The sequence below is a fragment of the Chelonoidis abingdonii genome, chromosome 2, assembly GCF_003597395.2.
Source record: "Chelonoidis abingdonii isolate Lonesome George chromosome 2, CheloAbing_2.0, whole genome shotgun sequence".
NCBI classification, from domain to species: domain Eukaryota; kingdom Metazoa; phylum Chordata; order Testudines; family Testudinidae; genus Chelonoidis; species Chelonoidis abingdonii.
Genome location: NC_133770.1, coordinates 294,126,623 through 294,142,951, shown reverse-complemented (window position 1 = coordinate 294,142,951; position 16,329 = coordinate 294,126,623). Strand labels below are relative to the sequence as shown.

General features: G+C 45.9%; 1 protein-coding gene across 1 annotated transcript in view; it reads left to right on the top strand.

Annotated features, from left to right (window-relative positions):
- The window catches only part of PTP4A3 (protein tyrosine phosphatase 4A3), a 329,530-nt gene that overhangs the window by 161,879 nt on the left and 151,322 nt on the right, over positions 1-16,329 (top strand). The window lies entirely within an intron of this gene.

Sequence of the window (16,329 nt, the reverse complement as noted above, 5' to 3'; positions counted from 1 at the left end):
TAACTTCTGCTCCATGTCCTAAGAGTACGTGCATCTCCATCCAGCCCTTTCCCTGCTCTCTGTGGGACGCCCACCCGGCTCCCATGAACTCCCTTTGTGTTTCTTCTCCAGTCCACTTCGCTAGCACGTTTCACCTGAAGACGCCAGCAAGATAGGGGACAAGGGGCAGGGGGGATGGCGGAGAAAGGTGTCAATCACAAAATGCTGTTGCAGTCAGTGGCAGCAGGCTCGTGCCTTACAGATGGAGCCCGTGGCAAGGTTGGGACAGGAATAGTGATCATCGTGGATGTATCATGAGTTCCTTTAGAGGGCTGCATCGGCACCACTTTGGTCCAACAGCGGTGGGAGGATGCTCGGCCCAGCCACACTGATGGACCCAGTTCCTCTTGGCCAAAATGCCTGGAGTGACACAATACACCCCCAGATCACAGCAGGCTGTAGCCATGTTGCTGCTCTAGTACAATCCGTGTACCCTGCTGATAAATCCTCTTTTCCATCACGTGACGGGTCTGTGAGAATACTGCACCGCAGAGCTTTCAAGCCTCCCAAATGGAAGGCAGGCCCATGACTGATCAGCGGCGGATTGAGGGTGCTGCCAATGCTGCGTACTCCTTTGCACTTGTGGAAATGTTTCTATATCAACACCCTGCTGGCGTGAGATCCCTTTCTCGCCTTCCCCTTCTGACCCTAACCCTCAGGATAAAGGCGATGCAGCCCAGCGTGAGCAGGGATGTGCATCATCACGAGCATTCAGTGTGGTTCGGTGGCATGGGATTGCACTGAGTGGCAATGGGTTCAGATCTGCTTCGTTCCTCAGGGGGAGTGTGAGAGCTCAGCCTGGTTCAGACCCCCTTTGCGCCACCACCCCCACGTAGAGTTCAGAGATTGAAACAAGTGGCTCTTGTCTGTCACGGTGGGTGTGATCTGAACTTGGGGGGGTGTTCTCTTTCTGTGGATGGGAATAAGTCGCAGGATAAATCAGAATCAATTCCATTGACGTCATGGAGCATGTAGAACTGAGGGGACAGGAGACTGATGTCTCTGCTTTGCTTTGAAGATTGGTATTGTGAACTTTCTGTGAAGGCCTCTTTGTTTTACAATGGTGACCAGTTTTCCAGGTCACTGCAAAACCATGCCTCCCTTAGCTGCTGTAATTGGTTTTTGATGGACACCTCTCTCCTGTGACGGAACTTGTTACCTCCTTTTGCTAAGGGTGTAGTTCTGTGTATGAGACACCGATGGTTTTGGTCAGGGAGCGGGGGAGAGTTCTTGTTTCTCAGACTCACAGCTGGTTAAGAAGTGTCAGTGCAATAGAAGTTCTCGGAGGAAATCTTTGCACCTGCACAGTCGTTACTTGAAAATAAAAGTGATTGAGTGGAGCAGAGCTGGGGTTGGGAGTGGGGGGGAATACGAGTACAGAAAAGGGATGATGGAGCCTTAAAGATGCAGTTTTAAAGCTTGTGGTTAGGATTGTCTTGATAGGGCTAACAAAATAAAGCAGAAAAAATGCTCAGATTTTCCTGTTTGTCTCTAACATTTGCCACCATTTCTGGCTAGCAGCGGCAGTTTGTGACAGCCAACCAGAGCAATATCCACCCCACACACACACATGAGGATCTGCCATTTTTTGTCACCCATGACATCGCTTTATCATTTCAGTGGCTTGATTCAAAGCTGGGCAGTCTTTGCCTTGCCTCTCACGCATGTGGCATTTCAGCACTCGCACAGGGAAAAACAGCTTTGTGCCTTTTTGTACTTTGTGGTCCAAGATTTCCAAATGTGGGTGTCTAAAGTGAGGCTCCTAAGCCCATTTTTAAGCAGCTAAATGAAAGGGGCCTGTTTTTTCAGAAGGGCAGAGCAGCCATTCTCTCACTGTGTTCACGGGGACCTGCTGGGTGCCGAGTGCTTTCACTCTGGACGTAGGAGCCAGACTTGAGGTACAAATTTCTGAACAGCTTGGCCACAAAGTATTTTAAAAGGCAACAGAAAAGGCCTGAGGTGTTAGGATTTTTCCTGTTTTGTCCACCCTTTGTTCCTAGGAGGTTCCCAGACAAATGGAAAGCAAGCAGGTTTCAGATACTGGAGCCATTGTAACCACAAAATGAGGCATGCTGCATGGTGGAAGTGATTTGTATTTGGTTTTGCTAACCTTTGTTTATATCAAATGCTTGGAAAAAGAGAACATGTAGTTAAAGAATTGTTCTTAATTCATAGAATCATAGACTATCAGGGTTGGAAGGGACATCAGGAGATCATCTAGTCCAAGCTCCTGCTCAAAGCAGGAACAATCCCCAGACAGTTTGTTTGTTTTGTTTTTTTTTAAACCCCAGGTCCCTCAGTGGCCCCCCTCAATGGTTGAACTCACAACCCTGGGTTTAGCAGGCCAATGCTCAAACCACTGAGCTATCCCTTCCCCCCTCCCTTTGAAGTGGCCAGGGCATCATGACCATCCCTGAACCACTTCTCTGGATCATTCCAGCAAGACTAGGGCAAAACCTGATTGACATTCCGAATGTTACAAATGAAAAACAAACAGCAGGAGAAATAAACATTTCATGTCTCCTTTGTCTATCATAAGGAAGCCAAAAAAAGGCACAGACTGAGCTGTAGGCACCATAGACAATATCCTTCTTCCCTTCCCTTTAAAATGAATTCTCGTAAATATTTGAATTCCTAGCGCTGACACTGTGCCAAATCCTAGCATTCGGCGTGATCGCTATAAACAGACACTCTCTGACCAGCATCTGAAGAAGCTTTATGCTATTCATGAAGGAGAGGAATTGTCTAACTGAGCTTGAGTAGGGGTGGGAAATATTAACCTGGGGGAGGGGGTCATTTCCTCTGTGTGTGTTACAATGTTTTGGCTTAAAATGATCATGTTTTCCCTTCTGTTCTCAGTGCTTTGTGATTAAAAAAGAAAATTAGAAAATACTGAAAGGTGACAGTGGTGAGGAGTGTGAAATACCTGTGTAAATGGCCACCTTTTTAACTGAGGTTTGTTTCTACCTATTTAAAGATTGTGTTATTGGTAAATTACATTACGGGTTTTGAGATAAAGCCACCACCACCATACTTGGGCTGAAGGAGCTTTCAGCAACAGGGTTATTACCATTAGCCAATTTGGGAAGAGGCAGAGACTCGTCTGTCTAAACAAAATGAGGGTTAAGTTGCTTTATTTTTCAAAACTGACACAGGGAAGCAAAAGGAAGATCCTTTTTAAACTGCAGTTTGCAAGTTCTTCTATCCCATTTGCTTCTAACCACTTGGCTCCATAGGCAGCTTCAGCTTTTGGTCTTGTTATGGATCCTGTCTGGTAAGGCAAGAATTCGCCTGGTGTCTTTGCTTAGTGTGGGGCTATGGGACAGTGGACATCACATTTTCAAGCATATAACCAACATTCTTAGGGTTTTTTTTTTAAGCGTTCTGCTTTACTTTAGATAATATTCTCCGAGAAGAACTCTTGATTTCCCGGCTGTTTCTTTCTCTGCAACAAAGAACTGCGTATAGTTTTCCTTTTAATCTCCGTGGGCAATCTTAGTAGTATGTAGATTAAGCCCAACGACTTTTTTGGTCTGAGCCGTAGCTAAATTATTATATCCAGTGCTTTTATACCAGACAGCATCACTTGGGATATGCAGATGAGGTATAGGATCTTGACACTTTATAACCCTTTTAAAAAGAAAAGTCTGTTTACTTATGTCTTGTGTAAAATCGTATGCCTTTTCGTAATCACTTTTATGAAATTCCTAAAGTGGATTAAGGGGGGTTTGCCTCCAGCAACAACAGCAAAATAAAAATAAAGGGTTCACTGTTTTGTACATTGTGTTGTGGACTTTTCTTCACTTGTCACTGTGGTGCTTTTGCAGCTCCCGTGCTCTGCGTTATGTTAGGCACGGCTTGTCTTGGGGCAGCGGAGTGTTTAGGGGACGTCTACGCGGCAGCAAGTCTCAGAATCTGACTCAACAGACTCAGGCTCACAGGGCTTAGGCTGCTGCATTAAAAATCGCTGAGTAGTCCTGGCTCAGGCTGAAGCTTTGGCTCTGAAGCCTAGGGAGGGGGTGAGCTTCAGAGCCTGAAGTCTGAATCAGTGTTCCCTCTAATTTTTCCCATGCATGTGCAGAATGAATTTTGTTATGTGCACCAGCATGGAGGTGATATGTGACACATCATCTCCGTATTAGTGCGCACAACACAATGCATGTGGTGGGGGTGGAGCCAAAGGGTTTGGAGTGTGGGAGGAGGTTCAGGGCTGGGACGGGGTTGGGGTGCAGGGGTGTGGGGGTGCAGGCTCTGGGCTGGGGATGAAGGGCTCAGGACTGGGGTACAGGGTTGGGGTGGGCTCTGGGCTGGAGCCAGGGATGAAGGATTGGGGTGCAGGCTTCCCCAGGGCTATGGTGGGGAGAGAGGAGGACTCCTCAACTCGTTCTTTCCACAGCAGCACCTGGCCTGGGTGGGGAGAGGCGCCTCTCCTTACCCCGGCAGCTCTGTAATTGGGGCCACAGGAGAAGGACCTCCCCAGCCATGGCAGGTCTGAGCCGGGGCTGGGTTGGGTCCATGAGAGGAGCACCCCTCCCCGCCGCAGCCCTGAGCACCGATGCAGCGCTTAATAGGCTGCTCCACATCTGTGTGGTCGCACAGCTTAGGGGGAACATAGGTCTACATAGCACAGTAACCCAAGTCTGTTGACTCAGGCTCTGAGATTCACTACTCATTGTGTAGACATACCGTTAGGAGCCCCATGTGAGATCAGGGCTCCATCCTACTAGGCGCTGGAGAGACACTTATTAAAAATTAATTCCCTACCCCAAATAGACAAGGGAGGAGGGACAAAGAGGCCCAGAGAGGAGAAGCAACCTTGCCTAGATCACACGTAGCAGAAGCAGGAATCGAATCCAGGTCTCCCAGTTCAGTGCTTTTTGGACTGTTCTAGAAGGCCCCACTCAACCCCACCTCCATCTCTCTCATTTCTTACCACCGACCCCTCCTTGATGGTGATCAAGCGTGGGTTTCTATGTCCTTTGTCTCAGTGGCAGACAGCAAAGAACTGGTAAGTTATTGTCTGCATGTTGGAATCTTCCTGAAATTTGCTGTAAGGCCCAATGAGAAGAAACTAAGGGATGTCCATATGGGCAGTCTTCCCCTCCCACCCACCCTTACCCTCCAAGGAAGGTGGATGAGAAGGAAGGAGTTCAGACATAGCTCCAGAACGGTGGAGTGGAGAAAGTACACCTGGAGACCCACTGCAGGGCACATGTTGATCCAGCTTGATTTTTAGTAAGCCGTTTGACACGGTCCCACGTGACATTCTTATACGCAAACAAAAGGAAGTGTGGTTAGAGGAAATTGCTGTAAGACAGGTGCACAATTAGTTGAAAAAAATGTACTTGAAGTAATTATTGATGGTACTACACTTGGGAAGGAAAATCAAATAACAGCAGAATGGCCACACTGGATCAGACCAATGGTCCGTCTAGTCCAATATCCTGTCTCTGACAGTGGCCAGTGCCATATACTTCAGAAGGAATGAACAGAACAGGGCAATTATCAAATGATCCATCCTCTGTCATCCAGTCCCAGCTCCTAGTAGTCAGTTTTAGGGACACTTAGAGCATGGGGTTGCATCTGTGACCATCCTGGTTAATACCCATCGATGGACCTATCCTCCATGAACTTCATCTAATTCTTGCATGTAAGACATGGGAGGTAATTGTCCCACTCAGCACTGGGGATACCTCAGCTGTGTCCAATTCTGGGTGTAACTTTTTAAGAAAGATGTGGGGAAAATGGAAAGAGTCCAGAGAAGAACCAGGAGTCTAGGCTGGCCCTCTGGAACATAAATAAGATCCTTGTGATAGATGAAGCCATCCTGCAGCCTGAATTTGGAACTGGATGGAGCATCTGTGTTTTCCGGGGTCTGGCAGATCTGGGTCTTGAAGGAATCATGAGACAGCATGATGGACATTAGATTGCTGTCACATTGACCCATTGACAAAGTTGGACACCTTAAGCACTGTGGAGGGAAGTTCCTCATCAGGCTCAAGGTGATCCTTTTTGCTTTCCCATTTCTAGCCCATTTCTAGTTGACAAGTTACAACAAAGACAAATCGGGAATAAAAGAGACAAGTGGATCTAGTGTTGATTGAGGTGCCTGGCCTTCCTGAGCTACTTTAGGTTTTTATGGTCTCTGGGAACCTAGACTAGGAACTGAGATCCCACCAGGAGGTGACAGGATTGTAACCTTATCAAGCACTGCTTTGATTGCTAATAACTCCTTGACCCAGATATTATAATTCTTTTCTTCCAGGCGTCAGTTTAGTGGGAGTTAAAGCTAATGATGGGAGCTGACCACTGGGGACAACATCACATATATGGCAAAGTTTGATGCGTCAGCTTCCACTGTAAGTGGTCTGGTGAGATCTGGGCGGATAAGGATGGGCACTGTGGTGAATGCCTGTTTCAGTTGATCAGACTGTGAGCATCCATGGAACAGACAAACGATGCTCCTTTTCACTGGAAGTCCATCAGAGGAGTGATCAGGCTAGAAAAATCCATTGATGAAATGCTGGTAGAAATAGGTGAAGCCCTCATATGTCTTTTGGATCCCTCCAAGCAAGTATGCCCACCACTTGCGCAGGTCCATAGTTAGTCCCTTCGGGGAGACCATGTATCCTAGAAATTCAACCATGACCCAATGAAACTCGCATTTTTCACATTTCGCATACAGATGTTTTTGCCGGAGTCTTTCTAAGATGCGGTGCCAAGTCGGTCACAAAGATCCTGATCATCAGAAAAAAATGAAGATCTCATCAAGGTAAATGACCACAAATTGGTCCGACATGTCTTCAAAGATATCACTAATGAAGTGCTGAAAGGTTGCCAAGGTGTTGCACAGGCTGAAAGTCATGACCTGATATTTTAAATGCCTATACCAGCTATGGAAACCCAGTACAGAGGCTTCTGGAAGGTTCCTTCTAGACTGGCTCCTCTTGTCTCCTCAGATCCAAACTAGATGATAGGCTACACGAAGATCCAGCTTAATGAAGACCCTGGCAGAGCTCACTCTTTCCATGAGCCCATTATTAAGAGGTAAGGGGTACTAGTTCTGGATTGTAACTTTATTTAATGCCTGGTAGTCCACACAAGGATGCAGGGAGCCATATTTCTTAGTCACAAAGAAGATCACACCCTCAGCCAGGGACACAGAGGGATAGATGAAATACTGTTGTAGATTTTCCTTGCGATAGCTCTAGAGATCCTAGAGGTCTGTTTCTGAGAGGGAATAGATTCAACTGAAAGGATCTCCATTCCAAACTGGACATCAGTGCCACAGTTGTAACTGCAATGTGATGGCAAGATGTCAGTCTGTTCATTTTTCCCAGCAACATCTGCTAAAGCCTGATACTTGGCAGATATTCCCAAGGCAATTGGGAAAGTAGTGGAGACCCTAGCCTCTGTTTGCCAGAAGCTGGGAATGAGCGACCAGGGATGGATCACTTGATGATTACCTGTTCTGTTCATTCCGTCTGGGGCACCTGGCACTGGCCACTGTCGGAAGGTGGGATACAGGGCTAAATGGACCTTTGGTCTGACCCAGTAGGGCCATTCTCATGTCCTTATGGAGACTGCCAGGGTTCCTTCCATACTAAGTCTTTTGGTCTCAGGATCCCCTGGGTGACAGGTAGAGCTGCAGAGGACCTCTGGCCTCCAGCTGAGTTTCAGGAAGCAAGACAGCTGGTGGTATGGCAAATTAAACTGAATCATGTCAGTCCGCCTGTGGATACATGGATTGTTGGCAATGAGCTATGGGATGATAAGAATGATTGGAGAGTGTAGTGCACAGATCAACATGAACTGGAGAACTTCATGGTGACCTTGAACAGTGATAACTTGTAAGGGGGCCATTTGGTGGGTGACTGGATCCAAGTAGAGGAGCGATCTGTCAATGGCCTCCATGAAGTTGGGAGGAATCTTGCACTGAGTCGGGATATTATGCACTCAGGCCAACTCCAAATCCATGAAATTATTTGAAGCGCCAGAGTCTGCTAGAGCTTCTAGGTTAACCTCCAACATAGCGGGGTGCTGAAGAAGGAGTGGGAGTTGGAGGGATGTCGGCTTGGCAATTTGCTGTTGCCAAAGTTTCAGGAGACCTATGTTGGCACTAGGCACTGGCATGAGGGGGAAGACTGGATCCCTCTTTCCGGGCTGGAGTTTGCCATTTCCCAACCTGAAACACAGATCAGCTTTCACAGGGCTGCTTCACATGAAGTGTCCCAATTTACTGCAGTTTAGGTATAGGTTTGATGCTTGACACTGGTTTTTCTCTGCATCGTAGAGACAGGGCTGGGCTTGGCCAATCTACTTGCGTTTGGCTGGAATGAGAGCACCGGGAGTTGGCAAACCAGATCTGGTGAAGTTGGCACAGGTCAGGAGGTTGACCTCCTTTCTAGGCGGCGTTCCATCAGGCAGCCGCCAACATTAATACTGAGCTTGATCAAGGTGTTCAAATTGGTTGCTGGCTCTATTCACGCAAGCTCATCTTTGATCTCATCTTCAAGGCCAAGACAGAAGTGGTAGCACTGTGCAGCCTCATTCCATGCGGTGTCAGCCACGAGATACCAAAACTCCGAGGCATCATTAGCAACTTGCTGGTGTCCCTGCCGCAGGGTCTGGAGCGCAGTCTCAGCTGTGCGTACATAGCTCAGGTCATCAAAAATTACTGTGATATTTTGAACCAAGGCCTCAGACTGGTTCAGGACATTACAGGAGTGGGGAGGCCCAAGCCAATGCCACCCCAGTCAGCTGGCTGATAAGTCCAACCTGAGACTGATCCGTGTGGAAAGACTGCAGGCACAGCAGGATTAGGAGCTGGGACTGGTTTATAAAACCATGGAACTGGCTGTGGTCACCACCACACTTGTCCAGCAGGGGAATTTTGGGTTCCTGATGGGGAAGAGTCCTGGGTAACACAGGCTGTGCCCGCAACATAGTGTTCGGTGCCTGCAGGGCATCTGCAGGTTCTGTAGGTGCACCAGTGGTCTCCCCAGGAATTGAAATTAGGGGAGGTGTTCGAATTTACACAGGGGGGAGTGTCAGGATCAATGAGATATATAAAAGAGATATGAATAAAGTAAATATTTTGTTAGGATGATGCAAATTTAATATAAGGATAATGCAAGTTACACCATAACATATAACAGATCTAGATTTCTAAAAACATACAAATTTTTTTAAAAAATGTATTTCATTTAAATTGACTTTTGAAAAGTAAGCCATCATGGGATAAGAGGGAAGTCCTCTCAAGGATCAGTAACTGGTTAAAAGATGGGAAACAAAGGATAGGAATAAATTATCAGTTTTCAGAATGTAGAAAGATAGTGGTATCCCTGAGGGGTCAGTACTGGGACCATTACTGTTCAACATACTCATAAATGATCTGGAAAAATGGGTAAACAGTGAGGTGGCAAAATTTGCAGATGATACAAAACTATTCAAGACAGTTAAGTCCCAGGCAGACTGGGAAGCATTTACAAAGGGATCTCACAAAACTGGGTTGATGGGCAACAAAAAATGGCAGATGAAATTCAATGTTGATAAATGCAAAGTAATGCACATTGGAAAACAATCTCAACTATACATATACAAAATGAAGGAGTCTGAATTAGCTGTTACACTCAAGAAAGAGATCTTGGAGTCATTGTGGATAGTTCTCTGAAAACATCCACTCATGTGCAGCGGCAGTCAATGATTCCCAACATTCTGTTTGCTTTTTTTTTAAAAAGAACAGGAGTACTTGTGGCACCTTAGAGACTAACAAATTTATTTGAGCATAAGCTTTTGTGGGCTCCAGCCCACTTCATCGGATGTAGCCCACTGAAAGCTTATGCTCAAATAAATTTGTTAGTCTCTAAGGTGCTACAAGTACTCCTGTCCATCTTTTGTGGATACAGACTAACATGGCTGCTACTCTGAAACCTTTTGCTTTTTTTAAGAAAGGGATAGATAATAAGACAGAAAATATAAAATCTCATAAATCCACTTGTACACCTTGAATACTGTGTCTGCAGATCTGGTCACCCCATCTCCAAAAAAGATATATTGGAAATGGAAAAGGTACAGAGATGGGCAACTAAAATGATCAGGGTAAGAAACAGGAGGAGAAATTAAATGACTGGAATTTTCAGCTTAGAAAAGAGATGACTAAGGGGATATATGATAAAGTCTATAAAATCTTGACTGGTGTGAAGAAAGTGAATAAGGAAATGTTATTTAATCCTTCACATAACACAAGAACTAGCAGTCACCCAATGAAATTAATAGGCAGCAGGTTTAAAAAAAACACAAAGGAAGTACTTCTTCACACAACATCAGAAAAAGTCAACCCATGGAACTCTTTTGCCAGGGGATGCTGTGAAGACCAAAACTATAACAGGATTAAAAAAAGAACTAGATAAATTCCTGGAGAATAGGTCCATCAGTGGCTATTAGCCAGGATGGGGGAGGGATGCAACACCATGCTCTGAGTGTCCTAGCCTGTTTTGCCAGAAGCTGGGAATGGGCAACAGGGGATGGATCACTTGATGATTACCTGTTCTGTTCATTCCCTCTGAAGCACCTGGCCTTGACCACTGTCGGAAGACAGGATACTGGGCTATATGGCCATTGGTCTGACCCAGTATGACCATTCTTATGTAAAAATTAATTATAATAATAAAAATGTATTTAGTACAGAAACTCCCCAACATAATGACCTCTCAAGATAGCAACAATGTGAGATAACAACCTTGGCAAATAATGCATTTTAAAAATCTTGGCCTACTAGGAAACATATTTATATAAGTTTCCATTCCCAGTCACAAATCTAGCATTCTGGAGCAGGAAAAGTCACTAAAATATAGTCCAACAAACCATGTTTATTTAATGTGCCCCTCACTTTTTCACTGCACCACTCTGTGTCCATGTTCCCTTACGTGCTTTCCACTGCTCCCACCATTCAGTGGTGTTGCCTTGGGCAGAATGCTTTCACGTGAGTACACCTCAGGTTGGGGGCAAGAAGGCACCTTGCTACAGTTCCTCCAGCTGCTCACTGTTCGCTCTGGCCACGTCTGTTCGTGTGCCACCATTCACTTCCACCACTCTGTTCCAATGGCCCTGCACAGTCACCTTCTGCTGCCACCTGCCACTGTGACCTCTGCGAGTTGGTCTCTGAGGTTCCACCCAGCTCTCAGTGATTTTCAAGCTGAGCTCTCAGTGGGGGAACCTCACTGCAGTGCAGTCTGGGCTGTCTTTACACAGAAACACTGTCCCACAGGGACAGCACACTAGGCCTAAGCACTTAGACCTGATTATCAGTGATTTCAGCTGCAGTGGTCACTTAACAGAACAAAAGACTGTCTATGGAGCCTAATCAGCTCTGTCTTTAAACAGTGGAGAGGGACAGGTCCCCACCCTCTCTTTTGATGCCCTCAATCAGCACAGGCTAAGTACAGTTCTACTGCCCTTTACTCATACAATAAGAACAACATTTCATTCCCAAACCCACCCCACCCCGCATTCAAGTGATTTGTAACCCACCCAGCCAAAATCTATCACTTGGGCAAAACAGCTCTGTTTGCTGGATACCTAGGTAGATTAGGTGTGAATGTAAATACAATCTGGTCCTGAAGCCTTTCCCCCAGCCCCAGCTCATCATTAGCTGTCAGGGAGAGCTCATTTAGACTTTGCTTACAAATCATCATTTGAAATTATTAGGTTGGCCAACATCACTGAAATGAATGCACTATGACATTGTCATAAAAAACAACAGCTGTATAAGGAAGCTAGTCTATGTTCATACTTTTCAAATCTATTATACTTTAGATACACGTATTTTTTATCATACACTGTATATGCTTTTAAAAAGTGTGTATTAATGTTTCAATTTCAATTCAAATTTCCAAACAGTCACTAAATTGGCATGTTTCAGAGTAGCAGCCGTGTTAGTCTGTATCGCAAAAAGAACAGGAGTACTTGTGGCACTTAGAGACTAACAAATGTATTTGAGCATAAGCTTTCATGGGCCACTTCATCGGATGCATAGAATGGAACTTATAGTGAGGAGATATATATACATACAGAGAACATGAAAAGGTGGGAGTTGCCCAACCAACTCTAAGAGGCTAATTAATTAAGATGAGCTATTGTCAGCAGGAGAAAAAAAACTTTTGTAGTGATAATCAAGATAGCCCATTTAAGACAGTTTGACGAGAAGGTGTGAGGATACTTAACATGGGGAAATAGATTCAATGGGTGTAATGGCTCAGACCCATTCCCAGTCTCTATTTAAGCCTAAATTGATTGTATCTAGTTTGCATATTAATTCAAGTTCAGCAGTTTCATTTGAGTCTGTTTTTGAAGCTTTTCTGTTGCAAAATTGCCACCTTTAAATCTGTTACTGAATGGCCAGAGAGGTTGAAGTGTTCTCCTACTGGTTTTTGAATGTTTATGATTCCTGATGTCAGATTTGTGTCCATTTATTCTTTTGTGTAGAGACTGTCCGGTTTGGCCAATGTACATGGCAGAGGGGCATTGCTGGCACATGATGGCATATATCACATTGGTAGATGTGCAGGTGAACGAGCCCCTGATGGTGTGGCTGATGTGATTAGGTCCTATGATGGTGTCACTTGAATAGATATGTGGACAGAGTTGGCATCGGGCTTTGTTGCAAGGATAGGTTCCTGGGTTAGTGTTTTTGTTTGGTGTGGTGTGTGGTTGCTGGTGAGTATTTGCTTCAGGTTGGGGGGCTGTCTGTAAGCGAGGAAGGCCTGTCTCCCAAGATCTGTGAGAGTGAGGGATCATCTTTCAGGATAGGTTGTAGATCTTTGAGGATGTGCTGGAGAGGTTTTAGTTGGGGGATGAAGTGGCGTTCTGTTACTTTCTCTCTCTTTTTTTGAGCCTATCCTGTAGTAGGTGACTTCTGGGTACTCTTCTGGCTCTGTCAAATCTGTTTTTTCACTTCAGCAGGTGGGTATTGTAGTTTTTAAGAATGCTTGATAGAGATCTTGTAGGTGTTTGTCTCTATCTGAGGGATTGGAGCAAATGCGGTTGTATCTTAGACTTGGCTGTAGACAATGGATCGTGTGGTGTGTCCTGGATGGAAGCTGGAGGCATGTAGGTAAGTATAGCGGTCAGTAGGTTTCTGATATAGGGTGGTGTTTATGTGACCATCACTTATTAGCACAGTAGTGCCAAGGATGTGGACCGCTTGTGTGGATTGGTCTAGGCTGAGGTTGATGGTGGGATGGAAATTGTTGAAATCATGATGGAATTCCTCAAGGGCTTCTTTTCCATAAGTCCAGATGATGAAGATGTCATCAATGTAGCACAAGAAGAGTAGGGGCGTTAGGAGATGAGAGCTAAGGAAGTGTTGTTCTAAATCAGCCATAAAGATGTTGGCATACTATGGTGCCATGCGGGTACTCATAGCAGAGCCACTGACCTAAAGGTATATATTGTCCACAAATGTGAAATAGTTGTGGGTGAGGACAAAGTCGCAAAGTTCAGCTGCCAGGCTTGGCATGTAACTAGTTCACAAAAGTAGCAGGGGGGTGTTGAGAAATCCCTGGAGGTACCATTTGAAAACTAATAACTCTCTGGTCAATAAGATCATGATGCAACATTACATAGAGAGTTATGAGTTCCCCCTGTATGACAATACTTGTGAAACCCTGACAGCCCCTCCTAGGTAAACGCTGTTAAAGAGATCTGTCCTAAACAAAGGAATGGGGTTTATATAAGTAGCAAACAGGGTCATCAACACAGCAGGGGAAGGAGATGGTAGTGAACAGAGCAATTTACATTTCAGCAAACACAAGTGGGGGGAGTGGGAGGGAGAAGAGCACATGTAATGTTGACAGACCCTGGTTGTTGGTAGGCAGGATCAAACCTGGGACTTCTGGAGCTTAGTGCATGATCCTCTACTGCATGAGCTAAGAGCCAACTGGCTGTTAGCTAGGGCTGTAGAGCAGACTCATTTAACTGTCTCTAAATGGTCTTGGTGACACTAGATGGGACAGGACACCACACCCAGGAGGTGTGTGAGTTACACTCGGAGCCTTCACCACCAGACTTCAGGTCGCCTTCCTCACAACTTGGATAAACTTTGCTTTGAGGGGATCCTTTAGAACAGTGGCTCTCAACCTTTTCAGTCTACTGTGCCCCTTTCAGGAGTCTGATTTGTCTTGTGTACCGCCAAGTTTCACCTCCCTTAGAAACTACTTGTTTACAAAATCAGATCTAAAATACAGATGTGTCACAGCACGCTCTTACTGACAAATTGCTGACTTTCTCCTTTTGTCTGTATGAAATTTTAACCTGTACTTATTTCACTAGAACTTGTTATGTAGCCTGCTGTAAAACTAGGCAAATATTGACAGGAGTTGATGTGCTCCTTAGAAGACCTCTGTGTACCCCGTGCCCCTGGTTGACAACCACTGCTTTAGAAGAATCAACTTCCAAGACTCAATGGACTAGAAAAGAAAGGGGCAGACAGCCCCACATTCTTTCACCTAAGAAAACAAAACCACCAGCACCTTTGGGCCCCTGGAAGAGAGCCTGAGCAAGGAGAGAGCCAGTCACCGCTTTGCTGGAAGACTGTGGCTGAGAGAAACCATCTTGAACAGAGCCTGTGTGAAATTAGGCATACATTTATATTAGTGAGAGTAATTAATCGTTGGAACAATTTACCAAAGGTTGTAGTGGATTCTCCATCACTGACAACTTTTAAATCAAGACTGGATGTTGTTCTAAAAGAGCTGCTCTAGGAATGAATTTGGGGAAGTTTTCTGGCCTGTGTGATATAACATTCCGGCCTTGGAATCTATGAAAGCACCTTTCAAAGGGCAGTATGGGTTAGTAGACTATTAAACACATGAGGAAACTGAGGTACAGAGAGGCAACTCATCCAAGCTCGTGCAACAGGTCAGTAGCAGAACTGCGACTGCACTGAGGTTTCCTGACTGCCCAGCCAGTGCTCTGCCCATTAGAACACACTGTCTCCTCGATAGTACATTATATTCCCTGAAAATAAATTCTGAATAAGGAAAGGAGAGCATTCACGCTAGCAATCAGATTTCTTGGAGTTCTGCTCATCCAGTCAGGGAACAGAAGTCAAGTCATATGACACAAGTGTCCAATCCACACAGTGTGAGTTTTAACTAGCAAACTGATTCCTGAAGAATTATTCATTGAACTCACCCCGAGATTATTTTTGAAATAGGGATAAATTTGAGTGCCCTGTAAGCTTTTTAGAGAGAATTTGTGAAGAGGAAATGGGATGGGTTCACAGCTTAAGTTATTCCCCATGAATTATTTGCTTGGCTGTAAAGATAAGTTCTTCCATACTCCCCACATATCGGCAGGTACTGCCGACCCAATACATTCAAACAAGTCAGGATGGAAAAGACTGGGATACCCTTCTACCGTATCTAATGTTTGCTATACGGGAAGTTTCCCAGGCGTCCAGTGGGGGGATTCTTTTGATTTGCCTTATACTTTTTGAACCATTAGGGGGATCACATTTTGAAGCATGATGAGCTAGACATTTACTATTTTTTAAATAAAAGTGGAGATTCTGCGTGCTCGGGGGTGGCCCCACTCCGGAGTACTCTCTCCACACCGGCCGTTTCCCTGACCCCTGAGCAGCACATTAAGTTCAAACCAAATACAATTTATTAAACAGCAACTGTAAGGAAAATAAGGAAAAATGGAAGAGGGTTAAGGGGAACAAGGGACCTGCCCTGTGGGCTGGGGGGCACCACAACCGGCATCTCTGGGACGTGAGGGCAGGTCACAGCCTGTTCCTCACACTCCTGGCTCCCTCGCAGGCCTCAGGCTCTAGCCAGCCGGGCCCTTCTCCCCAGATTGCCCACCTCCTCGGTCAGGGTCACATTCCCTCTACCCCAAGTCCAGCCTGTGTGTCTGGGGGTGTCTCCCTGCACTGGGCCCCTGCCCAGGGCCCCCTCACTCTTCCCAACCTTTCCCCACGCTCGGCTCCAGCGTGACCGGCGCCCGCAGTCTCAGCTCTGGCCCCACAGCTCCCCGCTGCAGCTTGGCCCTGGCTCCCTGATGGCGCGGCTGGTCTGCGCTGCCCCAGCTCCCAGCTGCTCCAGCTCCCCTATCTCTGGCTTCTGCTCTCCCCTTAGCTCTGCCCTGCTCGCCTCAGACAGCTTCCCTCACATGGAGGATGGGCTCCTGGGCTCCTGGCTCCTTCATTGGCCAGCCTGCCCTATCAGTCAGGCTCACCTGGAGCATTGGCATTTCCCTCTTGGCCCTGGGGACTGTCAGTCTCAG